Genomic DNA, 15,515 nt, shown 5'->3' on the forward strand with positions numbered 1-15,515 from the left:
GGCTCTACTAAGTACCAGACAGTATAAAAGAAACTTTTCAGATCTACACAGGAATGTAAAAAGGCTGGTGTCTAGGAGAAAGTAAAACCACAGACTTCCTACTGTTTAAGAACAAAGTATGACAATCATGAGCAGCACAGAAAACGTCATTGAAGTTCTTTGTGGGAAAAGACCTAAGTGTGTATCAATCAAGACAATGTCAGTGGGAAAATGGCTTCAAACCACCAGTGGCTAAAACCAACAAGGTATACTTAGAAACAAATGCTCACCTTGAAAATTTAAAGCAGAAAGGGAAAGGTTTAAGTAATCAGATTGCATGGTTACTGATTCCCAGAAAGCTTTTCAGCCCATCCTGTGTGAAAGTGTATGCTGGGGCATAGCTCTGGCTCTTGCTGTCAGGGTGTATTCTCATGGAAATTTCTAACTGAATCACTCAGTGGGCACATTTACATGGCAAAAAGCTGTAGAAAAATCTCCCAAAGCCAGAGGAAAGTTATACTGCCAAAACTGTTAAGCCCTAAGTGGGTTTCCAAATAAAATTCAGTTGCTCTATTGGGTGCCTCTTGAATGAGTCAACAATAAACTAAGGCACTAGTTAAAAAAGGCCTTTTTAATATGGAAAAGTATCTTTCAGTTTCTGAAGCAGCAATCCCCTTGAGAATAAACTGAAAGGTGAGACTTGTGAAAGGCTTTGTCCAGTTTCAGCCCAGTGCCTTTCATATGTTTAGAGATGCATTCTACTGTTGCTGCATATCAAGTTTGCAGCTTTAGTGTGGTTTTCATCAGTTGCGCAGAGCAAAAGAAACATTTCTTTGGCCTCTAGACAGCTTTTTAACATTTTCAGTATTGTGACTAACCTTCTAACACACAGGCCCATTCATGGTCCACTTTCATTCCCTCTCTTGTTAACCTCACATCACGCCTTTTCCTTCAGAAGTTCCTCTGTTTGAGTACATGGAGAGTTCACAGAAGGTAAGTTTAAAATGAACTTCCTTCAGTGCAGGGCTGTTGTGGAGGTTGCAATTAATTTCATACAGCACTAAGAGACTTTGGAGGCCCCTTGTTATTTCATAAAGATCTCCATCAGTTGTTTTGATCTGTAGCTTTCTCTTAAGTACTTTATATAATTATGGTAAGAATGACATATTTTTTCTGAAACCCAAACCTCTGGGGTGTATGGTAGACAAATTACTGTTTATGACTTTATAAAACCAAAAACTAAACACAAGAATCATGGTAAGAAGTATGTACAGCCTTGTTTGCAAATGAATGTTACAAGACACTGGAGTTGCAAATACATGCTGGGCTAATTCCTTCTCTAAAAATACCAGTAAAATACCTGAAATTAATGTTGAATCTTAAGGCATTCAGTTACTTGAGCTCACCAAAATATTCTAGAACATGATTTCAACATTATTAAACAGCTGTTAAAGAATTGGTCCTCCTGCATTTTACCTCTAACAGATAAGTTATGTAAGAATATTTTCTCTCTGCTTGCTTGAAAGGTAACAGCATTTAATATCTTATAAATAATTACAGTGGCTAACATGAGCAGCTCTCATGGTCTGCTGAAATTCAGCCTTAAAAGACCACAAGTGCAGCTTCCATTGAGTTTTTGTTCATGTGATACTGTGCTTCTCCCTGTGATGTTTCACGTGCACTGTGATATTATGTCCAATGAGTTAACCAGGCTGCCTATTTGTCATATTTTATTGAGATAGCAAGGTTGTATTTGGAGGGATGGCTCCTAAGAGATGCAAGGTGTGACCATACTTCAGGCTTAGTCTGATGTTTGAGAAGGGGGAAATATTTTTGACAAATGCACATTGCAACCTCCCACATCATGACAAGTGTCAAAATCCCTGATTTCCTATTAAGTAGTAAGGTTCCTATGCAGTATCACCCAATTTTCTACTTAAATGTGTGTATTTAAATGCTGATTTACAACCTTTTGTTTCTATCTATAAAAGAATATTTTCCCCCAGTTACAATTGTGCAACTGGCCTTTCATTCTAATACTCCATTCAATTACAACTTGGTTCTTTATAATCTTTTTGTTTTCTGTTTAAATGCTTTATTGCTATTTAAATTTTCCATTTACAGAACATAAAGTCTGGCAAACAACAGCAAGAATAAACATATATGGAATATAGAATACAACTGTACCCATCATCCTTTCAAGCACAAATAAAATCACCAGCCAAATCTTCTCGTTACTTATAGAAATAGTTGAAAAAAGCCCCCACTCATGTGCCATGAAAAGAATTTCTCATGTAGATTATTTCCCAATCAAACAGGGTAGGTGGATAATAGCACAGAAAACAAGGACTAAAAAACGGAGTAACTTTTAAATAGCATAAATGATAGCAGCATACAGACAAGGTAGCTTTAATGAGTCTGCCAGCACGAGACAATTTTAAAACCTGGCAGTTAGCAGTGTTTTTCTTAGCTTGTGGTATTTGAAGGACATTGATATACACATCAAACAGAATTCAGGACATGTATTGTGCAAGTGCCAGTCGAAGCTTTATGTGTAAGCTAAAGTTGGAATTCAATCCCTTTATCATACATGAGACATACAAACTCCCTCCTACCACTTTTCCACTCATTCTGAATGAATAACAAATTTTCTGAGGATTTGCAGTAAATATGGTCATTAAAAGGAAGTGTCTAAACCAAAAAATATCACACACTCCACACCACAGATAGGTCAAATGATATACTGATCTTGCAATGATTGTATTGTTTTATTACTCATAAAATTGAGCACTAAAATTATAAAACACTAAATTTATCTAAGTGGTCATATTAAAAACAATCAAAAATACTCTTTTTCCACAAATGGGGGATAGGAACAAATGTAAATTCCCAAATATTGACCTTTGTTTTCTTGTCATACACGTTGTCATCCATCACGTTTTCCCTGTTTCTTCCACTCTGCAGAAATGTGCATGTATGAGCATACATATGCCCTCAAAACCCCCTCTTTCTGCTTTTTGTGGCATCATTACCTCACTTGAATCTATTTCAACCCAAATCCTTTTATCTTTCTGCAGTGCAACTCTCCATGAGATAATCATAATTTGCCATCATTTTTAATAGCTAGAAGTTCACCAGTCACCAAAAGCAGTTGCATAATCTCTTCTGCAGGAGAGAATTACAAAGGCTATCCCTCAGTCACCTAAGGAAAATAGGAAAATTGGATGTCCTTCTAAAATAATCTCCTGAAAACAAGTTGGTAAGATCAGTTGTATTGTTGAAAATGGAAGATGACAACCACTTCGAAAGATATTTCTTTGTTTACAACATGTAAAACAATGTTGTTTTCCTGAAGAGAAAACTGCTGATTAGAGGATGACAGAGAAAGACTTAATGTATCTGTTCAGGTGGCTTTGTCATCCTGTTTTCACCTGCTTATGATGAAATAACAGACTTCTCCTTGCAATGGAATTGCAGGATATCTTCCTGCAATGATACATGCTAATGAGAAATAAATGGAAGTCATTGAAAATGAAGCAAGGCTTCCTAGCCCAACTAGATACTTAACATATCTGCCAACTGCACTGTTAAATCATCATATGCAGTCTTTATAGAAAAGCTGTGCTATGCCAAAAGTTATAGACTAAACAAAGTTGCTTCCCGTGTCATGTATTTTACATTTGAAATATCGAGAAATATTTTAACTGGTTTTTAATACAACCTGAGAGGAATGAGTGGGTAAAAAACATAATGCAACAAACTTCTAGGAAGAAAGGTAAGAAAGATTTGGAAGCAGACTTACAATGAATACTTTAAAGATGAAAGATAATTACTTCTAGCTAAGTTCTGAATGCTTCAGCTACCATAAAAGGGAACAATAAACCTCTGGCAAACACACAGGGCAAGATGTGGCTAAGTGAAAGGGTTTACCTCTAGAAATAAATTTAGAATGTTGCAGTGCTTTGAAGATAAGAAATCCCTTCATAGCTGCAGGTACAGTTGATCCCTGAAGGGGGACTTGTAGCCCAAGGTGTGGAGGGGGAATAGTGTCTCCTGCCAAACTGTGTAGAGGGGGTGGAGGCTGGTCCTGCTGGTACCAGGCTCTGGGGTGGAATTCCCCTCCACAGGCACAGACCAGTACCCCTCCTGCAAGAGCAGCTGACAGACACCTCCTGCTAAAAAATCTAGCATACTAAGAGTCTTTTTTTCAATATATTTAATGAGTCTTTTGTGACTCTTTTAAGCAAGACTGGAGAGCAGGTTTTTTATATATACGTAAAACATGACTCCTTTCCCAAGGGTGGCAGTTGTCACCATCACAGTCAACAAGAGCCACAGGTGCTTCCACAAATGCAAAGCTGTGGTCTTTTGAAAAGGAGATATAAATATCTGAGTTTATTTCTGTCCTTTACCTTAGGCAGCTGGTTTTGTAGCTGTTTGTAGCACCATGCAGTATACAACTGGTGAAAAGATAAGGAATCATTTGGATGGAAGGCATGATACAATTGTAAGAAATTATTATCTTTGTTCCCCAAATGTCACATAATCAATGAGAGGAAAAATTGTTTCTTTGAGAAATATTACTGCTTCTAAAACATCAAGGCTGATGAAAGGGAATAGCTAAACAACTCCCTAGCTATTCTAAATACTTTTTTAACTTTCTGAAACAATTGAACCTATGCTATGAATACATTTTTCTTACACATCTCAGCAGAATAGAATCAAAGGAAGAGAAGAGGAGGGAAGACATTAATTCCTTCCTTGTATGAAAACATAAAATTTCATACTAACTGCAGTACTTGCAAAACAAAGTGTTTATGATAAAATAAAAAATGAAATTTTCTGAGAAGTGAGAAGTTTATGGTGTTCATTGACTCCTGAGTGGTGCTTGAGGTGTCAGTGTAAAACTACAGGTATAAGCTACTGTAAAGTAAGCTAGACCAGGCATTCATGGTGTGTTTGATACTCCATTGAAATTTCCCAATTTTTTAGCAGCAGATGTGAGGAGTAAGTTATCTTATTTACTTTGGATAGTAGAATGCTCAAAATCATTTCAAAATAACTAAATCTGTAACTTGCTTATCCTGTGGTGACTTGTTCAGAGTACTTTTGAATAGTTTTGCTAATTTGTCTGGTCAAGATCACTCAAAAAGAGTGATCTAAAGAGAGGAAATACATTTGCTGTGGCTTTGATAAATCACATTAAACTCAAAGTATTCACTGATAACTTAAAAATTCATTTAAACTGAGCTTCATTTAGTTTATTTCACTTCCAAGATAAGACCAGAATGAAAACTATATAGAAATTGTTTCACTTAGACAAAGATCAGATGAAGTAGTAACTCCTAAACAGAACACTTTACAACTGTGTAATTTTGTCTCTTTAGTTCTTATTTAATCTCAGAAACCTTTGAGATTTCTCCTAAAGTATATTTACCTTCAGATCACTAGGACATTTATTTGATTACTGTATAACTAGCAGCAGCCAATAATGCTGGATAAAAGTTGTTTACCCTGGATAAACAGGACATTAACTGCTGTGCTTCTTCCATCCTTCAAAGGAACGACGTTACTGTAGGACAGTCAAACTTACATTCACTAACAACACAATCAATATTTTAAAATTTGCCAGTCTTTTAATGTTAGATTTGCTTAGGGCAAAGCAGAAACATCCAAAGTCTGCAGCAGAAATGTGTATCATGGCCTCTAGCCTTTAAGTAGGCTACTATGTTAACTACCTTAAGTCACCCAGTGACCAATTAACTGATTTTAGAAATGCCTCACGAAAAAATCCTCATTTTGAAATATTTGCTGCTAGAATCCTTTTCTCTGCAAAATGTATATGTTTTAATCTCACTGAAGCATAGACAAACTTCAAGAGGGACTTTGGAACACAGACAAATCATCCCATGGAGCGTAGGTGACAAGATATTAGCAGAGATTATCAGTAGCTCAATGTAAATTGCTGTTATCCAGCACAAGTAGCTGCAGGGAAAGAGCCCAAGTTTTGGCAAACACACAGATATGTGCACACCTGGGCAGGCACAGAGTCATGGATACACATAGACATGTATGAAGGCAGACACATACATGTGCCCACATGTGCATGACCAAAAATGTACACGCAGTCACACACACAGATGCACAAGCAGAGTTCCATCCAGAAAGGCAACAGAGTTTCTGGACCTACCATGAAAGAATTCTGAATAGCTTCTAGTTGGCCTAGGATCTCAGAACAATGGAAGACTATGGTTCCTATATGTCACAATAAATAATAATAACCAAAACAAAAGCCACCAACCAAACAAAACCTCCAAAACCAAACCAAAAAATCCAACCAACCAAAAAGAAAGAAGGAAACAAACAAAAACCAGAAAAAAACCAACCAACCAACCAAAAAAACCAGAAATAAACCCAAACTTACAGAATAAGACACTTGTTCTTCCCATTTTTATATGATTTCTAATGGTTGTCTCAAGACAAATATTTTTAAGATATCTGTATGTATGCATCAGTCTGTACAGTTCCTTTCATCAATATTCTTCCTTTTAGTATCAAAAAGAATTATTTGCTTTGCCTTTGGCTGCAGTATCTCCTCTCTGAGAAAAAACATATCTCATACCAAATCTACTGCTCAAAACATAGATCAATAAATGTGATGTGGCCAGTGACACTGATATGGAGGGGCTGAAGGGGCCCAGACAAAGGTGCAGCAGAAATGGCAGAAATGGGGAAACTGTGGCAGAAATGGGAAAATATGGCAGGACACAGCAGGCACCACAGGACAAACTTCAGTGCTTGGGCAGTTGTCACTTATATCTGCAATCATTCCTGATCTTTCCTGGGGGAAAGGCGGAGCACTAGGAGGAAGCAGCTCCTAGGTTTGATCCATGGCATTACCTTGACCCAAACTATTCAGCTTTCACAGGGACACAAGACAAGATTAAATACTAGTGAAAATTAATAAAATCCCTAGTTTAATTGGCAGCTACTACCCATATTAAATAGATCCTCTTAAAGAATGGTGTTTCTGAACCACTAAGGTTGAAATGTAATTGAAAATGTGCTTATGAGAAACATTTTTTGCAAAGCCTGTGAAACTGTGAGGATTAGGTTAAAGTATCGAATGTGATCAATATCTTGCAATCGCATTAAGGCCTTGGGCAACAGGGATCCTCAGCCCTTCCCATTTTCTGTTTTCTGTTTCTAGGCACCATCGTAGGCAATCAGACATGAACAGAAAATGAATTTGCTACAAGCTAGTAGCATTGTAAGTGGCTTTGATATAAGTGGAACAAGGGTCAGTAACTTCTAAGCTCCAGTAGCCTGATAAGAATATTAAGTCTACCATTTATCCCCAGTGACTGCTTGATTAGCCATACAGTGCTCTGCTGACAGAGTTCACTAAAAATACATTATGCTAATAACACTTGAGTGCCAGTAAAACTGGGGAAGCCCAAGTTTTAACACAAAGAATGAGTCATTATGGTATTTACCTGGCAGATAGTTACAGGCAAAATATGGGCCAAAAAAAAAAAGGCATATTAGTTCTGTTTGCAAAGATATGAATAGAAACAGAGGTGACTTCTAGAGAACATTAGAATTAGAATAATTAAAAAGAAATACCCCACGTTGTCACGCTGGAACATGGGAAATAGAGATGCTTAGTTTTCCAGAGCAAGCAGCTGCTAGCGGGGACAAGTCACCTATATGTATTTATCTTTGTCTCAACTATGTCATACGGCTATTCACTGGTGCCTCTTTCTGCCTGGTTTAACACCGGGTGTGTTTCCTCCTTGCTGTGTGTTGGGATCACAGTCAGGATTCCCACTGTGATGCCACAGCTCCTGCCTGTTCCCCAGCCCACTGCCACTGCAACCTCACTGCCCTGCCAGAACAGCCTTTGCTCCCTTCTAAGGGGAGGATTTGAGCCTGTCTCTCTTTCTTAGCATCAGCTACAGGTGTTACATGTCCCAGCAACAATCCCAACCACTCTGCCAGTACGGGAGGCTGGGGAGGTTCTTTGCTGCTTCAGATTAACTCACTGAATCTGTTTCTTCCAAACACTGAACACCCTCGGTCCTCCTCACAGTTCTGCTGTCCTCTACTGCAATTAGCACCCTAATTAGCTGACCTAGCAGGGCTCTGAGCTCCATACAGAAGGCAGACCCATTCTGCAGCAGAGCCTGGCTGCCAGCTACTGCACAGGCGAATTGGCCACAACTCACAGCAAAGGCAAGCAATCATTTCACAGACATACAACTGAGACTTTTGCAAAAGAGGATCAAGCTTGAAAAAAAAAAAGGCATGATTAATCTGGCCATTAGTGCTGATCATTTTTTTCCCCTCCAAATCTTTTACTAGCCAAAAATACTTTTAAAAGCCCAGCCAAAATTAAGTCAAATTTACCAGAACACTTCAAAAGGCAATGTCTTCTTAATTTGAAAAGGATTTGATTTTTTAATGTATTTTAGAGGTGCCATAAAAATATTTTCAAGAGCTGACAACGGTTAAAACCCAAGTGTTTTCTTTAGAATATGTTAAATGTTTTGGTGAACCTGAAATATATCTTTAATTTTAGTGCTTCATTTTGCCCAGAAAATGGAAGAATAAAAAAATATCTTGGGACTCTACCAACTTTGAGAAATTTTGACAGTGAGCCAAACCCCTCAGCTACTCCCAGTCAACTATTACAAGCCACCAAACTGTTTAAATGCAGCAGAACAAAAGAGCTAAGTAGTCTAATCTATTGTAGCTGCTTATACATGAAGCAGTAATGTGAGAAAGGTCCAGGCAATGCAGAAAAGCAAACACTTCCATGCCACAATCTGTCTTATGCTAATGGAAGTGCCTAAAACAGGTCAGATAAATCATGCCTTAAAAATGCCTATTTCTCTTCATTCACTAGAGAGAAAACAGGTGACTAGTGCTGGTTTAACATTCTACCTTGTCATTGTCAACAGTGGGGTGAGAGGAATTTCTGCATTTTAATAACTCACCAAATGATTAAAATTTTGATGTGAAAGCCCCAAAACATGAGGTCAGAAGCTGGAACAACTGAAAAATGAAGAGGATATAAATTCTTTTTGCTTCCTCTGGCATTCAGCATTTCATGGTCTACATTTCATGTGTTTTCCTTCCTTTCTTACCTTTTCTTCCATTTACCCCTCTCATCTTTCTTTTATATCCACCTATCTTCTGTCTTTCTTTCTTGAAACCACACAGTTTGATAGCTGTTTTTAGAATGTACTGGGACAGTGTCCACCTGCTTCTGTCATCTGCTGGTTCTCTTTCATCACCATTAGAAAATGAAAGAGGACACTTTAAAAATCATGGGTGTAGCAGGTTATGGGAATTCCCCCAAACTGGCAAACTGTATCCTCAGTACAAAATGACATTAGATGTGATTCCAAGCAAGGATTCCTTTGGTTTTTCAGAGTTTAACCGTGAAATATCACTTTTTTTGCCCTCCATTTTTCAATTTATTGTCTGAATTGAGACCTCCCCTTGAAGTATTGTTTTGAAATCAAGTATTCCTGGAACCCTAATTTCACTTTGTGTCTTTCCCTTCAAGGACCTACTGTGAATTTGATATGCAGTATTTTACATTTTACATTCATCTTACAAGCCAGATATCAAAGTTCTTGGTTGGACCTTAGAAGATTCTTCACTTGGTCCAAATCTAGCCAATGGTTTCACTGTTGATTTCCATGATAAAAGAACAGTGAGCAAATTAGAAAAATATAATCCCTATAGTTAAGCAGAAAAGAGTTTTGTGTAGAGTTAATAACAAATCTAATGTTTATTCTTCATTATATATATATATATAATATATATCATTCTTCATTATTCTATATTATGCATGCATGTGTGTATGTACATGTATATATATACATGCACTGCATCTATGAAAGTGAAATTTCATTTCACTTTTATCTAAAGCTTTTTGATTGTGACAACTACACACTAAAAAAATACAGTAGGGATCACAACAAAAATTAAAGGCAATCTGTATTACTTCTGGTTGTAAAAAATCATGTGTTTGACTACACCTCTGAGAGAAGAGAGGAAAGCCTGTATCATCCCACTCCATAAAAGCAGTTTACAGGCGCCAGACAACTAAGTAGAAAATGTCATTCCATAGCAACTCATCATGCTCCTGGATGACTGATCTGCTGATCACTTTGGCTGTATGGAAAGTTAAAGCAAGCTGAAAGTTTTCAATTTCTAGTGAATACTGTACTTAAACAACAGAAAATTACATACATACACCCACTGTTCCACTCCAACCGTGTGTGATATATGGACTCCAGTTAAAAAAAAAAAAAACCAAAACCAAAAAAACCCAAACAAAACACTAAACCAAGTGGTAAATAATCAAACTATTCTCATTAGCCTTGTTGCATAGTCTACAATTTTGCAAGCAATAAGAAACCACATGCAATGTTAGTATCTTTTGTTTTCTACTGTCCTTTACTTTTTGCCATTTGCATTACCAATTACCCTTTACATTTTCCCTTATCATTTTTCTTCCCCTTCTGTGATTCTGAAATTTTTATTCACCAAATTCACTATAATTTTTAAGCACACTTTGGTTTAGAAAGTTAATTATATTAAAGTTAATTATCCCTAAACATGCCAGTGTAGGTTCTTCAGCTAATCATACAAAAGTCTATCCTGTTAACCTGATAGATTCTCAGTTAATGCCAGAAACATAGGACAGGGCCAAAATCTTTGCTGAGCACATCTGAATCTGATTTTTGGCAGTGGAAGGGTGAATTGGACACATGCAAACTACGTTTCAGGCACAGCAGTCATGATCAGGTAACATCCTGCCACTGATACCTAAGAATTTCATCATGGTAAGTCTACAGACACTTCAGTAGATCCTGAACATGGAGCAAGTCAAAGACACTGCAGAATGAGGTTTTACAGAAGCAAACCATCATTCTACCTTCAGCTTATCATGTAAATTTACTTTTATGGAAATCTGGGACTTTGGCCCCTGTTTTTGAATCACTTATCATCTGTCTTTTTCATAATTCAGTGCTGTGCTCTTGGCAGTAACAGTGAGCATGTTAGACTCAGAAACCGTAATTAGTATCTGTTCATACAAATGTTCCGGCCTGTTTTTTCTCATTACTCAAACTCCACACACAAGACATGTTTAGAAGCATAAATTGTTTCCCTACTGCGCTTCTAATTAACACTTCCATTAAGACCCAGGCAGAGAGCATGGAACATACTGAAAGGAACTGCTGTTTACAGAAACGGTGATAAAATGTATACAAATATGTCCTGCAAAGTGCAATCAAGCCAGCTTGTGTGACATGTGGATGTGTTTCTCTGTATGTAGGCACAAACAGATGTGATACACTCACTTGCAAGACTAATTTGTTCATTAACATTAAAAAAAACCCTAGATGAATAACAGTCCATTAATTTTTGTAATTACTTCTTGCATGCCCATATCATTGCTCAATTTAGTTTCTGAAGCCCTTGGTAGCTTCAGATTGGCTCCTTGGCATGATCATACTGGATGCTTGAGTTCCCCTCCATTGACTAGCATATTAGATTTACTCATATTTTTATATTTACACACTTTTTAATGGCCCCTACCCCTTTTCTAATTCAGTGGGAAATTTGAATTAACCTTAAATTAAGATAAAAAGTAACAGTTTAGCTTTTTTCTTCTCCATCTTGAAAAGCAGAATGGATTATCAAACGGCTTGCTAAACATCATAAATAGTTCTGGATTTCTAGAAGACTTGATTTATGCCTTTGAATAGAAACATGCATAATCTTTTCGATTTTGCAAATGTTCAATACAAAACCAAGTGGAAAAAACCTCCAAGCCTCTGTAACTCAATTTCACCTCCAGAAATCCCAATGTGAGACTCAGGAGAGTCAATTCACATGGAAGGAGATTAAACAAATAGTCTTGTGACCTAAAGTGCAATAAGCTTTGCACTGTAAGTTTGAAAGTCTGACAATTAGCTGCAACTCAGGTTGGTTATAGGGGGATGTTGCTTTTGTTTTTAATTACATTTTATTGAAAAGCCAAGTGATAAGCATCAAAAGACAAGACTGTCTTGGCTCATCAAAGATGGGGTGGGGGAGGTTGTTTGTTCTGTGAATTCAGGCAAACTAAAAGAGCTTTCTCCTGTGTTTACCTGAGTAATTAACGAAAGACCAAATAGCTTTTGAGCCAGCAGGCTGCAGTTAATTGGAGTTACGTTCATTCAGTGAACTTAGTGCTTTGGCTTAAAAAGGATTTACAGTGTAGGTGACAAACCTTTATAGGAAAACATTGCAGCAAAGGCTGAATTTAGAAGACAGCTTCCAGATGATGTAATTTATGTGGAGACCTTTCTCTTTCAGTTAAAGTTTGAAAGTGGAAAAAGTACGGGATAAACTGAGCAAAATGCTTGGAAGAAGTTTAGTTAAATAATAAGTTTAAAAAGAAGAATGAAGACAAGAAATCTATTGCTAGCATTTTTTTAACTGGTAAGATCAGTGACTTCGGAAAAGTTTGTCAGTCTGCCTTAAGGAAAATTATGTTTGTAGGGACAGACACATTTTAGTTTCTGAAGTTATTGCCATGCCTTTTTTTTTCTAATATATCTCACGAAGGACTGGAGACATACTGTGATGCTCTTTATCAGATGTAGTAGCATTTAATAATCTACTGTTATTATCAAATAATAAGACAATTTGCTTTTAAGTATGCGACTTGAAATGTCAATAATTATCAGTATTTGTAACTCTGTTGGATTTTTTTTTCCAGACCTGCCTGAATGAATTCACCAAAGAGTTCTTAGACAGACCTCTGGTAGTAGAGGTGATCACCTTCTGCCCAATGGACAATCCTGCTGAGCTAAAGGACAAATCCAAGAGGTGTACCCTCTCACCCTGATGAATGTTGTTAAGGTAAATGAAGAAGGTTCTTCTTGCCTCTTTCCTTGCTCTAGTAAACCAAGAGTTATTTTCTGTGCTTTGTAAAAGTTAAAGAGTTTTTCACTTGTACAAGAAGAAATTTGAAATAAAATGAGGAAGTGTTCTTTCTTTCTTCCTGAACAAACTAACTTTGAGGTATATACAATTTTCTTGGATCCAGTTCTCACCAAACAACTTTGAGTTGGTCAGACCTCAATCTCAAGACACCTCATGAGTTTGTTCACTAAATATTTATAAAATTCAACCTTTTTCCTTCACTCCCATTTTTACTGTCAATGTTCAAAACAACCAGAGTTCTTTGGCTAAATAATTGCATTATACATTGTTGTAGGATAAATGAATTCCCAGTCACTCCAAGTTCTCTCTGACCTGTGTCCAAAAACCTGTTAACCAGATTTCTTGGAGTTTATGGTACTGGTGAGTGGTGTATACTTCCATATATTTTTAATAGTAAAAAAATGTGAAATGTCATAATTTGTTCAATTTCTCATGTTTTTATATGTTTTTTAATATTTTATTTTTGTCAAATAAGAGAAGATAAAACATATTCATTGTTCTCTCCTTTTAAAAACCATAATTATACTCAGTCTTCCAGTAATGACTTTTTATAGACAGTCTCAGAATTCATTGTTCAAAGTCAATAATTGTAGTTCTTCCTCTCTATCTCACTCCTTTCTCTGTTTGCCTTATTCTTTTTGAGTAGACATGCTGATGAGCTAAACTGGTATTTCCACGAACTTTCAGGCATGAAGTGTAATCAGAGTAATATGTGAAATATCATTGTCATCACTGGGCTGGGACCAGGTCTGGATGCCTTTTACCCTGAGCCCTACTACTGAAATATCTGCAACACTTTCTGGGAGGCAGGAAGATATTTCAATGGTTTTATTTTTAGACTGTCTGTTGAGACTAAAATTGTGCAGTGCATTAGAAAACTTGTTTCAACCTCAAGTGCTGTGACTGTCTGGAAAGGTTGCAGCACAATCTGTGTTTAAGATCCTGTGGGCTAGATTCCCAATTGCTTCCTTTCTAATTTGGTAAAGCTAAGAGATCCATTACATTTTAATATGCAGTTCATGAATTTATAGAAAAAGCTGATATTTTCATAGTACTGTAACTGTACCACTACACAGTTTTAGTGTGCACAATATTATTATTTACAAAGCAGGTTCAAAATTGACACTTGTTAGATCAAGGAATCCTGAAAAGGTAGTAGCTACACAGAGAATATTGAATATTTAAGCAATCTGATAAACAAGATTTATTCTGAGTAACCAAAACGTTTTTGGAAGTCAAAGTGTTTTCATAATCTAAATGCAGAAAAAATAGATTTAATTGAATAATTTATTGCAGGGGGGTTTTATATATAGAACTAATGTTTGGTATTATTAATCCTCTGAATATATTATTTCCCAACATAACATTTCTACAGAATCTGTTAAATGTGGTTCTCTGAGTTAATGCAAGAACATACATACACAAAGGGATTTTTCCCTTTTCAAAATCAGTACTAAAAGCAATGAATTTGATTCCCATCATCCGTGGACAAGAGTTTTGAAATACTTCCTCTCCTGAAACTATTCTGATATGTGGAATTAGCTGGCAAAGTAAATTGAAACTTAGAGAAATAGTTCCTTTGTAATGATTTACAATCATTATAATCTTCCCTCTGGTTTCACATAGAAAGATACTTCCCATGTCACAGGTTCTCAGTCCAGTCAACTCCAAAGCAGAGGAGAGGAGAGGACAAGAGCAGAAAAGGAGAGGAGACAGGAAGTAACATATGGATGATTAATTCCAGGCACAAAATCCAGCTAGCAGGTGCCTTTTCTTATATGGCTTGTATAGGCCTATGTAGATAATTCAGAAATCATAATGCCAAGTCACATAATAAATAAAGTCCCAATTATACCCATCACCTCGTATTTTGGCCAATACAACACTTGGCTCCATTCCATCCTATGGGATCATTTGCATGTAAAACAAGCCAGATAGTTTTGCAAAGAAGAAATTGTTTCTGGGATGAAAGATATGCAGAGCCCCACATATGTGCCAAGCTCAAAGTTCCTTTAAAGGCATAACAATATGAGAAGTGATTTGGGGATAAATTATATTTATTGCTGCCTGATTTGTAGCATAGAAAGAAATGAGGGACACGAGGGGATTCTATCACACACATCTACAGATCCCAGGACATAATTTTGCTGCATAACTCCACAGGAAGAAAATGATGCTTCCTCAATTTTATCTAGAAAGGGAAAACACACGAAAAAGACCTTTTCAGTTCACTAAACAGGACAAGTGTAAAAATTCTGATTATTTTCTGTACATTGAAAAAATAAATCAGGAAATGGATCTGTTCATTGCATTACAGGCTTCTAGTAGCTTTAGGCTTGATCCACAAGAACTGCATTACATTGGATTTGCAAGCACATAGTGGGCATGAAGGGCATTCCCCTCCCCACCATGAAGAGTCTCTCTGGGAACAGAGTGCCCAGGAGTCACCAGTTGCAAGGAACAACCTAATCTAGTCACCTCAAATATCCTGAAGCATTCTTTTGAAGCTGTTCCCTTGTTCT

General features: G+C 36.8%; 1 long non-coding RNA gene across 1 annotated transcript in view; it reads left to right on the forward strand.

The window, feature by feature from the left end:
- Positions 1-956: 956 nt before the first annotated feature.
- Positions 957-15,515, forward strand: part of LOC139680367 (uncharacterized) — a 37,549-nt gene continuing 22,990 nt past the window's right edge. Inside the window, exons 1-2 of the long non-coding RNA XR_011699340.1 lie at positions 957-972; positions 12,767-12,909. This is a non-coding gene — a long non-coding RNA (uncharacterized lncRNA). The remainder of the gene's footprint in view (positions 973-12,766; positions 12,910-15,515) is intronic.

Source organism: Pithys albifrons, chromosome 1 (assembly GCF_047495875.1).
Source record: "Pithys albifrons albifrons isolate INPA30051 chromosome 1, PitAlb_v1, whole genome shotgun sequence".
Taxonomy (NCBI): Eukaryota; Metazoa; Chordata; class Aves; order Passeriformes; family Thamnophilidae; genus Pithys; species Pithys albifrons.